This window comes from Dendropsophus ebraccatus, chromosome 5 (assembly GCF_027789765.1).
Source record: "Dendropsophus ebraccatus isolate aDenEbr1 chromosome 5, aDenEbr1.pat, whole genome shotgun sequence".
Classification (NCBI taxonomy): domain Eukaryota; kingdom Metazoa; phylum Chordata; class Amphibia; order Anura; family Hylidae; genus Dendropsophus; species Dendropsophus ebraccatus.
The window spans coordinates 135,510,120-135,521,041 of record NC_091458.1 but is presented as its reverse complement, the minus strand read 5'-3'; the positions used below and the strand labels follow the sequence as shown (position 1 = coordinate 135,521,041).

At 40.6% G+C, this 10,922-nt stretch overlaps 1 long non-coding RNA gene across 1 annotated transcript; it reads left to right on the top strand.

The window, feature by feature from the left end:
* Nucleotides 1–1,839: 1,839 nt before the first annotated feature.
* LOC138793831 (uncharacterized) lies at nucleotides 1,840–5,891 on the top strand. The gene is made up of 3 exons (XR_011363363.1): nucleotides 1,840–3,079; nucleotides 4,373–4,503; nucleotides 5,549–5,891. It is a non-coding gene; the product is annotated as an uncharacterized lncRNA (long non-coding RNA).
* Nucleotides 5,892–10,922: the final 5,031 nt, after the last annotated feature.

Sequence of the window (10,922 nt, the reverse complement as noted above, 5' to 3'; positions counted from 1 at the left end):
TCATCACCGTGAGAAATCAATCAAAGCTTTGTGGGTTGCTTTCCTATAGCTTGGGCTGTATTCACAGAAGTACTACTAACAGAGCCATGCCATAGAGACCGAATCTATGTTCATACCCTGCCAAAACCTATAGACTTTAATGGGGGTCTGCTGGTTTCTGGAATTTTTGATTATTGAAGTGGCACTAAAAACTGCTGCTGAAACTTTACTATTAACTAGTGTGTACAAGGCCCAAGTGATTGTTCTCCGTAACAGCTGCTATATATACGGTAATATGCACAATGGGAGTTGCATTTAACCTCTGTAACACGTTCTCCACTCTCCTCTGGATCTAGATTGATTTTCTCACATGCTTTCGTGGTGCGTTGGTGATAAAGCTCTGTATATGACTGACCACTGAATCAATCCATTGATTTTCAGCTCTAGTTTAGTTCTGTAAAATTACCATTTGTTTGTCTGTTTTATAACACATGATCTATAATCTCCTTTTCAGATAGAACTATTGAAGAGCCTGCTTAGCTGATCTGTATAAAATGTTCATTGCTGTATAATTAACTAACCTTGTTCTTAGTTTTAGTGATTAAAAAGGACTGGATCCAGGTGGCAATAACTTTTTTAAAACCTAAAAAGATGGAAACATCTGAATATTAGTGCAGGCTTCCCATTTATCAGAAAGCCTCCCCCTTCCTATCCGTATACAAACAGATGAAACATTTAAAACCCATTACAATTCTAAATTATTAGCCAGTGTTAGAACAGCTATGGTACTATAAAACGGGATCACTATAAATATTGCTGGTGAACAGTTATCATGTAAAAATGCTGTAACTTAAATTGGATCTGTCACTTACGACTGTCTGCCAATTAAAGGCAGAATATGTGGACAGTTAAGGTGCCAGATATCCCTCAAATAGTTGGTCTATTATACTAGACAGCATATGTACACTTGTATCTGCTGTATTAATGAGACGAGTTCTGTATTTTCAGACTCCTCGACACAAAATTCTGCATTCAGGAGCTAATAAGGCATGGAACCAGGTTCTTATGAATCCAGCTGATGCATAAACGTGTATTTGCTGCATATTTAACCTCTAAACTTGTAATATACTGCCCTTAAAGAAGACCTGTAGCCAGCAAACAAAGGTTGCTATCATTGGTATCACTGTTAAAACTTTCTAAATCAGCAGGGGATGTGCGATAAAGCCTGTTTGCATCTTACAAATTTTAGTTATCATGCTATAAAACAAAGCTATACTTGTATTCAGGTCCAGTCTCCTCGAGACAGCTATATACCAAAGCTATTACTTGTGCCCAGGGTCTCCTGAAGGCAGCTTTTTAGTCTTGTGCTGGTTGAAAGACTGAACACAGGAAGTCCCAGCCATAACAGCGTGTCACGGCTCAATGCATCCATCAGGCAAAGGACTTGCTTCTCTAAGCGCGCTGATGACCAGGACACTTTTGTTTGTTTTTTTTAAACTGTCACAAGACTGAAAAGCTGCCTTCAGCAAACTGAACCTGGATACAAGTAAGTATAGCTTTGTGTCAAAGCATGATAATTAAAAAAAAAAAAAAAAAATGATTTCAAATATCCTTTATATTACCTCCCCTGCTGATTAAAGACTCTAGAACACAGATTTATCTGACAGATTGTGGAAGCCAAAGCCAGGAACGGACTGTAAACAGGACAGGTCATAAAGGAAAGACTCCTCTCTTCAAATCCATTCCTGGCTTTGGCTCCAAGAATCTGTCATAAAAATCTGTGTGTGTAATAGGGCCTTCAGTTATAATGACAGTGATGCGTTAAGGAGCTTAGGGTGCCTTGATGACTTTTTATTTTTTAAAACATCTTGATAAATGCTCCCATTCAATTTGTCTAATTTAGTTAATATTGGCATGAACGTAGCTTTAATAGGAATTAATGTCAGGTGGTTGATGTGACTGTACTATCAGGTCGTGTATTGGGTATATACTCCTTTCTGTTTAAAACAGTCACTCCCCCTGATTTTACCTGATTTATACCAATTATGTTTGGCCATCTGACTTTTTCAGACAAACTATAAACCCACATATCTCAGGAATAAGAGGATGTATCAAACTGTAAAAAGGTGTGTAATCTGGGCACCCTAAGCTATTTAATGGCAATCATTTTTGGAGTGGCTACAGGTCCTCCAAGTAAGTGACAGATCTGCTTTAAGAAATCAATGCCACAACTTCTAATACAATCTACAAAACAATACTGCTTAATAATGCATTCGTATTTTTGAAGGTTTTACATATAAATGGTTTCCCCACACTTGAGCTTTCATTCTATCCTTCCTAGGAGTGTTAATTCCTATGGTAGGGTTGCTGTTTGGCTGCGCGGTGTAAGCCTTGTACATACACACACACTCAAAATAATAGAGAGACAAAATAAACTTGTTATTTGTAGTCTAACGGAAAAAAAGACTGGACAGTTCCCATGGGCTGTGGACATCGTACAAATGCCAAGGTTCCTTAACCTTATTAAAGAAAAGAAAAATCCTGCAAGAGACTCAGGATGTGTAAATCATGCATCGCAAACCAGGTAACACAATTCCCTAATATTGCTCTCCGCACGTTAATGTATCAAAACAAACGTCCTGTGCATTTTGACTGGGAAATGGCCTAGAAAGACTATTAGATCAGTTTCTGAATATGTAGATTTGCTGGTAAAAGTGTACAGGCTGTAAAAACTTTCTTGTTAATAGCCATATAAACTGATAGCAGATTGAACTTTATCTACAGAACTTGTCAAAAAGCTTTAAAAGCCATGTAAAAATAGACCACTGTAACAACTCTTACATTTAATGTAAGTTGACGTAAAAAGGTTTCCAAGTTGCCTTTAAATCTGCTACCTTTTGAGTAATCTGCTCAGTTATTTAAAAGAAAACAAAAAAAAAAAAAAAAACTTCCTCCCCCTGCTCCTACAACTTATTTTGCTTTTTGTGTATTTTATTTTTTTCTTTAATTTTTTTGTTAACTTCTTACCAGCTTGAAGTCTGACTTCTTTATCTTGCTTTGCAGGGGTTGGCTGGATATACATGAACAGTTTATTTTATAGGTAAGTACTTTGAAAATCTTACTCCTCAAAGTCAGGAAACTTTTCTTGGTCCTACTAATCATTTGGCTGTTAAAATTACACATTAAATGGGGGGCTTTAAAAAAAAAAAAAATAGGGTCCATTCACACAGTAAAATCTGCGAAATTACACGGCAGAGCTCTGCCAGCCATCTGTTTCAGTGGGACAGCTCGCTCTTTGAACATGCGAGCTGTCCTATTGAAGCAGATTGGATTCTGTGGCGGAATTCCACCAATTTTACTCTGTGTTAACAGACCCTAACACTGATCCCAGCTGTATAAACTGTTCACCACAGCCAGGATTTCCTCCAATCTTGGCTGTTTGAGCAGGAACTGTCTTCTAAGCATCTGCTCCAGGGTGGCATGGGTCACTTGTTTAGGATTTATTTACATAAAAACAATAAGGCCCTATAATAGACATAGCAGTAATTAAAGGGAATGTGTCTCTAGGTTTATGCCGCCTTAAATGAGAGCGGCATAAACTAGTGAGAGAAATGCTGAACAGATCTGTGTCTTCATTTTGTTCAGGTGTTCTCCTAATATGCAGGAGAATAGGATTCTTGCCACACCCCTCTAGCTGCTGATTGATAGTTGACTGTTGATACTTGGCATGAATAGATAACTGCCTATCAACAGCTGGTGGGCAGAGTTTTCTGCTTGTCATGAATATCCTGGACTTCTGGGCTCATGCACAAAATGGGGAGGGCTACTTATTTTCCATGTTAAGGAGGATATCTCCCAATCAGCTGCACAGAACAATGTGATACATGACTCTGTTCAGCTTCTGTCTCTAATTTATTCTACTCTTAAGACAGCATAAACCTGCTGACAGTCTCTTTAAAGGATTTAAAGAACACTCTAGGGAAAATGGATACTAATGTGCTAGGGTGGAGTCTTACATGGTGATTTAGATATGAGCATGACTCAAGCATGCTTGAGTTGGATCGCTCTGCCTCACAAAAGCTTGCTGCAGCCCTAGGGGGTCCTGGAAGACATGGTTATGGCTGTAGGCTGTATCCTACATAGTCGTCCACTGGTAATTAAATGCCAAACGATCTGACTTGAGCATGCTTGAGTCGTGCTCGTATCTAGTGTTAGTGAATCACATCCACTGGTCCGGCACCTTATAATGCATAGATAAATGTACATGGGATGTTTGTTTGGACTTTCTTTTATATTTATCCATTCATGGCTTGTGTGTTTTTATATATTATGTACTATGCATATACTGGGTGTTTATCTCTGTATTGTGTAACTTTCTATTTTATACGTGTAGGACAGTTGAACAGTACTACATGGCCTTTCTGTGAACCTGACTTACAGAACTTGTAGTGAAACAGTGGATAATGCAGTCAATGTGATAAGACTGTACAGTCAAGAATAGAAAATACATCTCACTTTCCACAGGTACAAAGGAACTACTGTTTTTGAGCAACTTTGTTTGACTTTATGTTCATAAAAAAAAAAACTAAATGAAAATGTTACTGCATTAAAGTGGTCATGGACAAAAACAAATTGCTAAGGCTGAGTTCACCCTAGTTTTTTCATCCGTTTTTGCAAAAAAACAGATGCATGTGTGCATCCACTTTTCCATTGAATTCCATTATAAAGGAAGGATGAAAACTGATCCATTTTTTTTTTAACAGACACAAAAATGAGGTTGACTACGTTTTTGTGTACGTTAAAACGGATCAGTTTTGATCCTTTTTTTTTTTTTTTTTTTTTTTTTTAAATAATGAAATCCAATGGAAAAACGGATGCACACACATCCAAAAATGGATTGAAAAAACATAGGAGATCGTAGTGGAGAAGTTAAAAAAAAAAAAAAAAAGCTTGTCCTTCTGTAACAGTCCATTTACACAAAGATTATTTGACAGATTATCTGCCAAAGATTTGAAGCCAAAGCCAGGAACAGACTATAAACAGAGATCAGGTCATAAAGGAAAGCCTGATATTTCTCCTTTTCAAATCCTTTCCTGGCTTTGGCTTCAAATCTTTGGCAGATAATCTTTCTGTGTAAATGGACCCTTAGTTTCCAATACGAACAGTTGGTACTCAGTAACTGCAATCAAAAACCTGTATACCCCCATAACTCAGCTGTTTCGCTCCTAAACTACAGTGATCAAGACCTAAAGCAGCTGGCTCCGTTGACTGTGTAGTGGCCGGGTCTGGTTAATACAGCTTAGCTGCTGCTTACTTGAATGGGAGCTAAGCTGTACTTCCACTTTCCACCGCTACACATTGAACAGAGACAAACTGTGTAGTGCCGGCACCAAACAGCTGCTTTGTGGGGGTGCAGGGTGCACATGTCTGACCAGATACTGATCCTGTGGACAGTCTGTATTGCCCAGATACACTCTTGAAAAACGGTCTATGTTAATAATTTCTAGTACAAACCATGTTTGCAGCACTACATTTACATCATGTTTTTTTTTTTTTTTTTCTTCCATAGATGCACTGGATGGACATGAACCGGAATGTGAAAAGTTTGATACCCTTGGAGTTTAGGGAAAGCCTGCAACTTGCATGGTTGTGATGGTAGTAGGATCATGCCATATGGATGACTACATAGTCTAAGCTGATCTGTTAGACATCAGTACATCAGTACTACTCACACTTCATACTCTGGCTGATCAAATCCCTTTTATTTAACATATGAAAAAAAGCGAAGTTATCCCATAATGGGAGTAACATCGCATAGTACATGCGAGAATCTGTGGAAATCCTGCTGGCAAAGGAAATGGGGATTAATATCTGTAAACTCTCTAGTATGTGAAAATAAAGTGTACATTTGAGATTTCAGTCTTTCATTTGCTGTGCATCAAAAATGTTAGTCCTGCATATAGAGGCTTGAGACTGCCGTTTCTGGTATGTTGTCAAAATGAATAATAGAAGTAATTATTTGGATTAGAATTGCCATGCTCAAACATGCTCAGCATTTGATTAACAGTGCGTGGAGTGGTTGGCTATGGCCCTAGAAGTCCTGGAAAACATGGATACAGCCATAAGCTGTATCAAATATTTTCCTAGCAGCCCTAGGGCTGCATCCAACTTCTCCGACCACCAGGAGCCTAATGCAGAGCGTTAGAGGGGTTATCCAGGATATTTTAATAAACTAGTATTGCATTGACATCTGTGGGTGTTGTATATTCTACGTACACTTTATTTAGAGCGCTTACTGTGTTCTCAGGCTTAGTCACATGACCACTCTGCCTGTGTTTTCTTCCTGCAATGTCACATTCCTGCCAGTGAGGGAACAGTGAGTCATCAGGTGGGTGGGGTTATACAGCCACGTTTCTTTAGCCACACCCCTAACATCTAAGGGTCCATTTACACAGAGATTATCTGCCAAAGATTTGAACCAAAGCCAAAAACAGACTATAAACATAGATCAAGTAATAAAGGAAAGCCTGAGATTTCTCCTTTTCAAATCCATTCCTGGCTTTGGCTTTAAATCTTTGGCAGATAATCTGTCGGGTAATCTTTTTGTGTAAACGGCCCTTAACAACTGAGGCCAGAAGAAACTGCAGCAGTAAGGGCAGCATGACAGACTACAATCTCTGTACAGCACTGCAGCATAGGTTGGAGCTATAAACAGTAAATAAAGGAATTATGGGGGTGATTTATCAAAACTTGTGCAGAGGAAGAGGTAAGCAGTTGCCCGTAGCAACCAGTCAGATTCAGCTTCATTTTTCAAGGCCTTTTTAAAAATGAAAGAAGCAATCTGATTGGTTTCTATGAGTAACTTCTCCCCTGCACAGGCTTTGCTAAATCTTCCCCTATATTGGTACTATTGTACTGTAAAGATGTACAGTGTTAGATCAGTGCTTGCTGCTATGTGTAATAGGGAGAGGAGAGAGGCTGCTGTGTGTAATATGGAGAGGAGAGAGGAGACTTCACCTCATGGCAGTCACCATTCTATCTCTTTCTTGCTGAGGTAAACCTGCAGCAGAATGCAGCCTCATTGGAACCCCCTACCTGTAGGACTGCTATTGTAGTGTATGTCATCCAGGACTACAACTCCTAACATGTAATGTGGGCTGGCGTTTGTAGTTCTACAACAGAGAAGAGTGAAAAAACTAGTCGATTTGATAACATGTAATTGGCAGACACTGAGCCACCATGCTGCTCAAAGGGCACTTGTAGTAATACAGACATTGGGCGGAGCTATATTCAGAGAGGAGGGGGTGGAGCTACAGGCTTGCAGAGCTGTGATGTCACTACTGACCCCTGTGACCTGGAAGTTCTTTATGTAATCAAACACATTTAAAAAGCAGCAACAGAGGAGGCGGCCCAGGGACACAGAGGCGAAAAAGGTTAGTGGTTTTCTCTAAGGGAAAGGGACAGATTACAAATTATTCACATTTCCTTTAAGAAAAAAAAGTTGGACAACCTCTTTAACCCCTTCAAGACCAAGCCTATTTGCACCTAAAAGACCAGGCTCATTTTTCAAAATCTGACCTCTCACTTTATGCGCTTATAGCTCAGTGATGCTTTAACGTATGCTAGCGATTCTGAGATTGTTTTTTCGTCACATATGGCACTTTATATTAGTGGCAAAATTTGGTCACTACTTTGTGTTTTTTGTGAAAAACATCAAAATATCATGAAAAATTTAAAAAATTTGCATTTTATGAACTTTGAAATTCTCTGCTTCTAAAAAAAGAAAGTTGTATTACATAAATTAGTTACTAAGTCACATTACCAATATGTCCTCTTTATTCTGGCTTCATTTCATAAACATATTTTACTTTTTTAGGGTGTTACGGGGCTTAGAAATTTATCAGCAAATTACCACATTTTCGTGAAAGTTTCCAAAACTGATTTTTTTTTAGGGACCAGTTCTTATTTTAAGTTGATTTAGGAGATTTGTATACTGGAAACCCCCATAAGTGACCCCATTTTGGAAACTAGACACCTTAAAGAATTAATCTAGGGGTATAATGAGCATTTTAACCCTACAGGGGCTGGAGGAAAGTATTCACCATTAGGCCGTAAAAAAATGAAAAATTAAAATTTTCCAATAATATATACATTTAGATTAAAGTTTCTCATTTTCAAAAGGAACATGAGAGAAAAAGCACCCCAAAATTTGTAACACGGGTTCTCTTGAGTACTACGGTACCCCATATGTGGGCGTAAACCACTGCATGGGCACACAGCCGGGCTCAGAAGGGAAGGAGCGCCAATTAGCTTTTCCATTGCAGATTTTGCTGAAGAAGTTTCCGAGCGCCAGGTGCATTTGCAGAGCCCCTGTAGTGTCAGCAGAGAGAAAAAAACCCATAAGTCACCCCATTTTGGAAAGTACACCCCTCAAAGAATTCATCTTCGGGTAGGATGAGCAATTTGACCCCACAGGTGTTAGAGGAAAGTATTCAAAATTAGACAGTAAAAATGAAAAACTAAATTTTTTTTCCAATAATATGTTCGTTTAGTTTGAAATTTTTCAATTTCACGAGGAGCAAGAGAAAAAAAGTACCCCAAAATTTGTAACGCAGGTTCTCCTGAGTAAAAAGGTACCTCATATATCGGTATAAACCACTGTATGGGCACACATCAGGGCTCAGAAGGGAAGGAGCGCCAATTAGCTTTTTCAATGCAGATTTTGCTGAAGAAGTTTCTGAGCGCCAGGTGGGTTTGCAGTGCCCCTGTAGTGCCAGCGGACTAAACTCTCGCCATAAGTCACCCCATTTTGGAAAGTACACCCCTCAAAGAATTCATCTTGGTGTGTGGTGACCATTTTGACCCCACAGGTATTAGAGGAAAGTATTCAAAAGTAGTAAAAATGAAAAACTCGAATTTTTCCAATATGTTCCTTTAGTTTGAAATTTCTCAATTTCACGAGGAACAGGAGAGAAAATTCACCCCAAAATCTGTAACGCAGAACCTCCTGAGTAGAACGGTACCCCATATGTGGGCATTAACCACTGTATGGGCACACAGCGGGGCTCAGAAGGGAAGGAGCGCCAATTAGCATTTTCTCTGAAGAAGTTTCTGAGCACCAGGTGCGTTTGCAGAGCCCCTGTAATGTCTACAGAATAGAATCCCCCCAAAAGTCACCCCATTTCGGAAAGTACACCCCTCAAAGAATTCATCTTGGGGTAGGATGAGCATTTTGGCCCCACAGGTATTAGAGGAAAGTATTCAAAATTGGCCAGTAAAAATGAAAAACTTGAATTTTTCCAAAAATATTTTGGTTAAGTTTGAAATTTCTAAATTTCACAAGGAACAGGAGAAAAAATGTACCCCAAAATCTGTAACGCAGGTTCTCCTGAGTACAATGGTACCCCATATGTGGGCATAAACCACTGTATGGGCACACAGCAGGGCTCAGAAGGGAAGGAGCGCCAATTTGCTGGAGCAAAACCGCAGCTAGTAACAGTTATTAGAATAGCGCAGTTACTAAAATACAATAAAAAAAATTAGATTACAGGTAATGTGGGGTGGTTACGGACAGTCTGGGGTGGTTCCGGGTAATCTAAAGGTGGTTACGGGCAGTCTGGGGTGGTTACGGATAATCTGGGGTGGATACGGTCAACATGGGGTGGTCACAGGCAACCTGCTGTGGTTACGACAACCTGGGGTGGTTACGGGCAATGTGGGGTGAGTACGGACAACCTGCTGTGGTTACAGACAATCTGGTATGGGTATAGGCAACCTGCTGTGGTTACAGACAATCTGGTATGGTTATAGGCAACCTGCTGTGGTTACGGACAATCTGGGGTGGTTGCGGACAATCTGGGGTGGTTAAGGACAATCTGGGGTGGTTACGGGCAACCTGCTGTGGTTACAGACAATCTAGGGTGGTTACAGGCAACCTGCTGTGGTTACAGGCATCGTGGGGTGGTTACGGACAAACTGGGGTGGTTACAGGCAACCTGCTGTGGTTACGGATAAACTGAACTGCTAATAGGTAATCAGAGGTGGGTACCTGTAATCTGGCGTGGTTACGGGCAATCTGGAGGGGGTCACTGGCAATTTGGGGTGGTTAGAGGCAAGGTGCAGTGTTCAGAGGCAAGGTGCGGTGGTCAGATGCAAGATGCGGTGGTCATAGGCGACGTGCGGTGGTCAGAGGCAACCTGCGGTGGTTGCGTGCAATCTGGGGGGTTACATGTAATCTGGCATGATTACGGGCAACCTGGGGGGGTTACAGACAATCTAGAATTGTTACGGATAGAGTGAAGTGCTTATAGCTAATCTGGGGTGGTTACATGTAATTTGGGGTGGTTACAGGCAATCTGGGGTGATTACGGACAATCTGGAGGGGGTCACTGGCAACGTGCGGTGGTTACGGGCAACGTGCGGTGGTTACGGGTAATCTGTGGGGTTACATGCAATCTGACGTGATTACGGACAACCTGGGGTGGTTATGGGTAACGTGCGGTGGTTACGGGCAACCTGCGGTGGTTACGGGTAATCTGGGGGGGGGTTAGGGGTAATTTGGGAGTAAACTGCAATTATTACTATAATAAAAAGTGTGTGTTTTATTTTTTTGTATGTTTGTCACTTTTTGTACTTTATACATTCATTTTCACTGTATTACTATGATTACTGTGATATTTTCTATCACAGTAATCATAGTTCAGTGACAGAGACCAAATTGGTCTCTGTCACTTAAAATTTTCAGAGCTTGACTGGTTGTGGAGCGCATGCGCACTTCATAACCAGCCAGGACACGGAAGAGGAAGGAGCTCCAGGAGCAGGTGAGTATATGGGGAAGGGGGGGGTGACTGGGGGATGGGGGTGACAGGGGGGGTGGGGGGCGACTTGGGGGGTGGGGGGGACATCACTTTTTATCCCCTGTCACCAATCATTCATGGTGACAG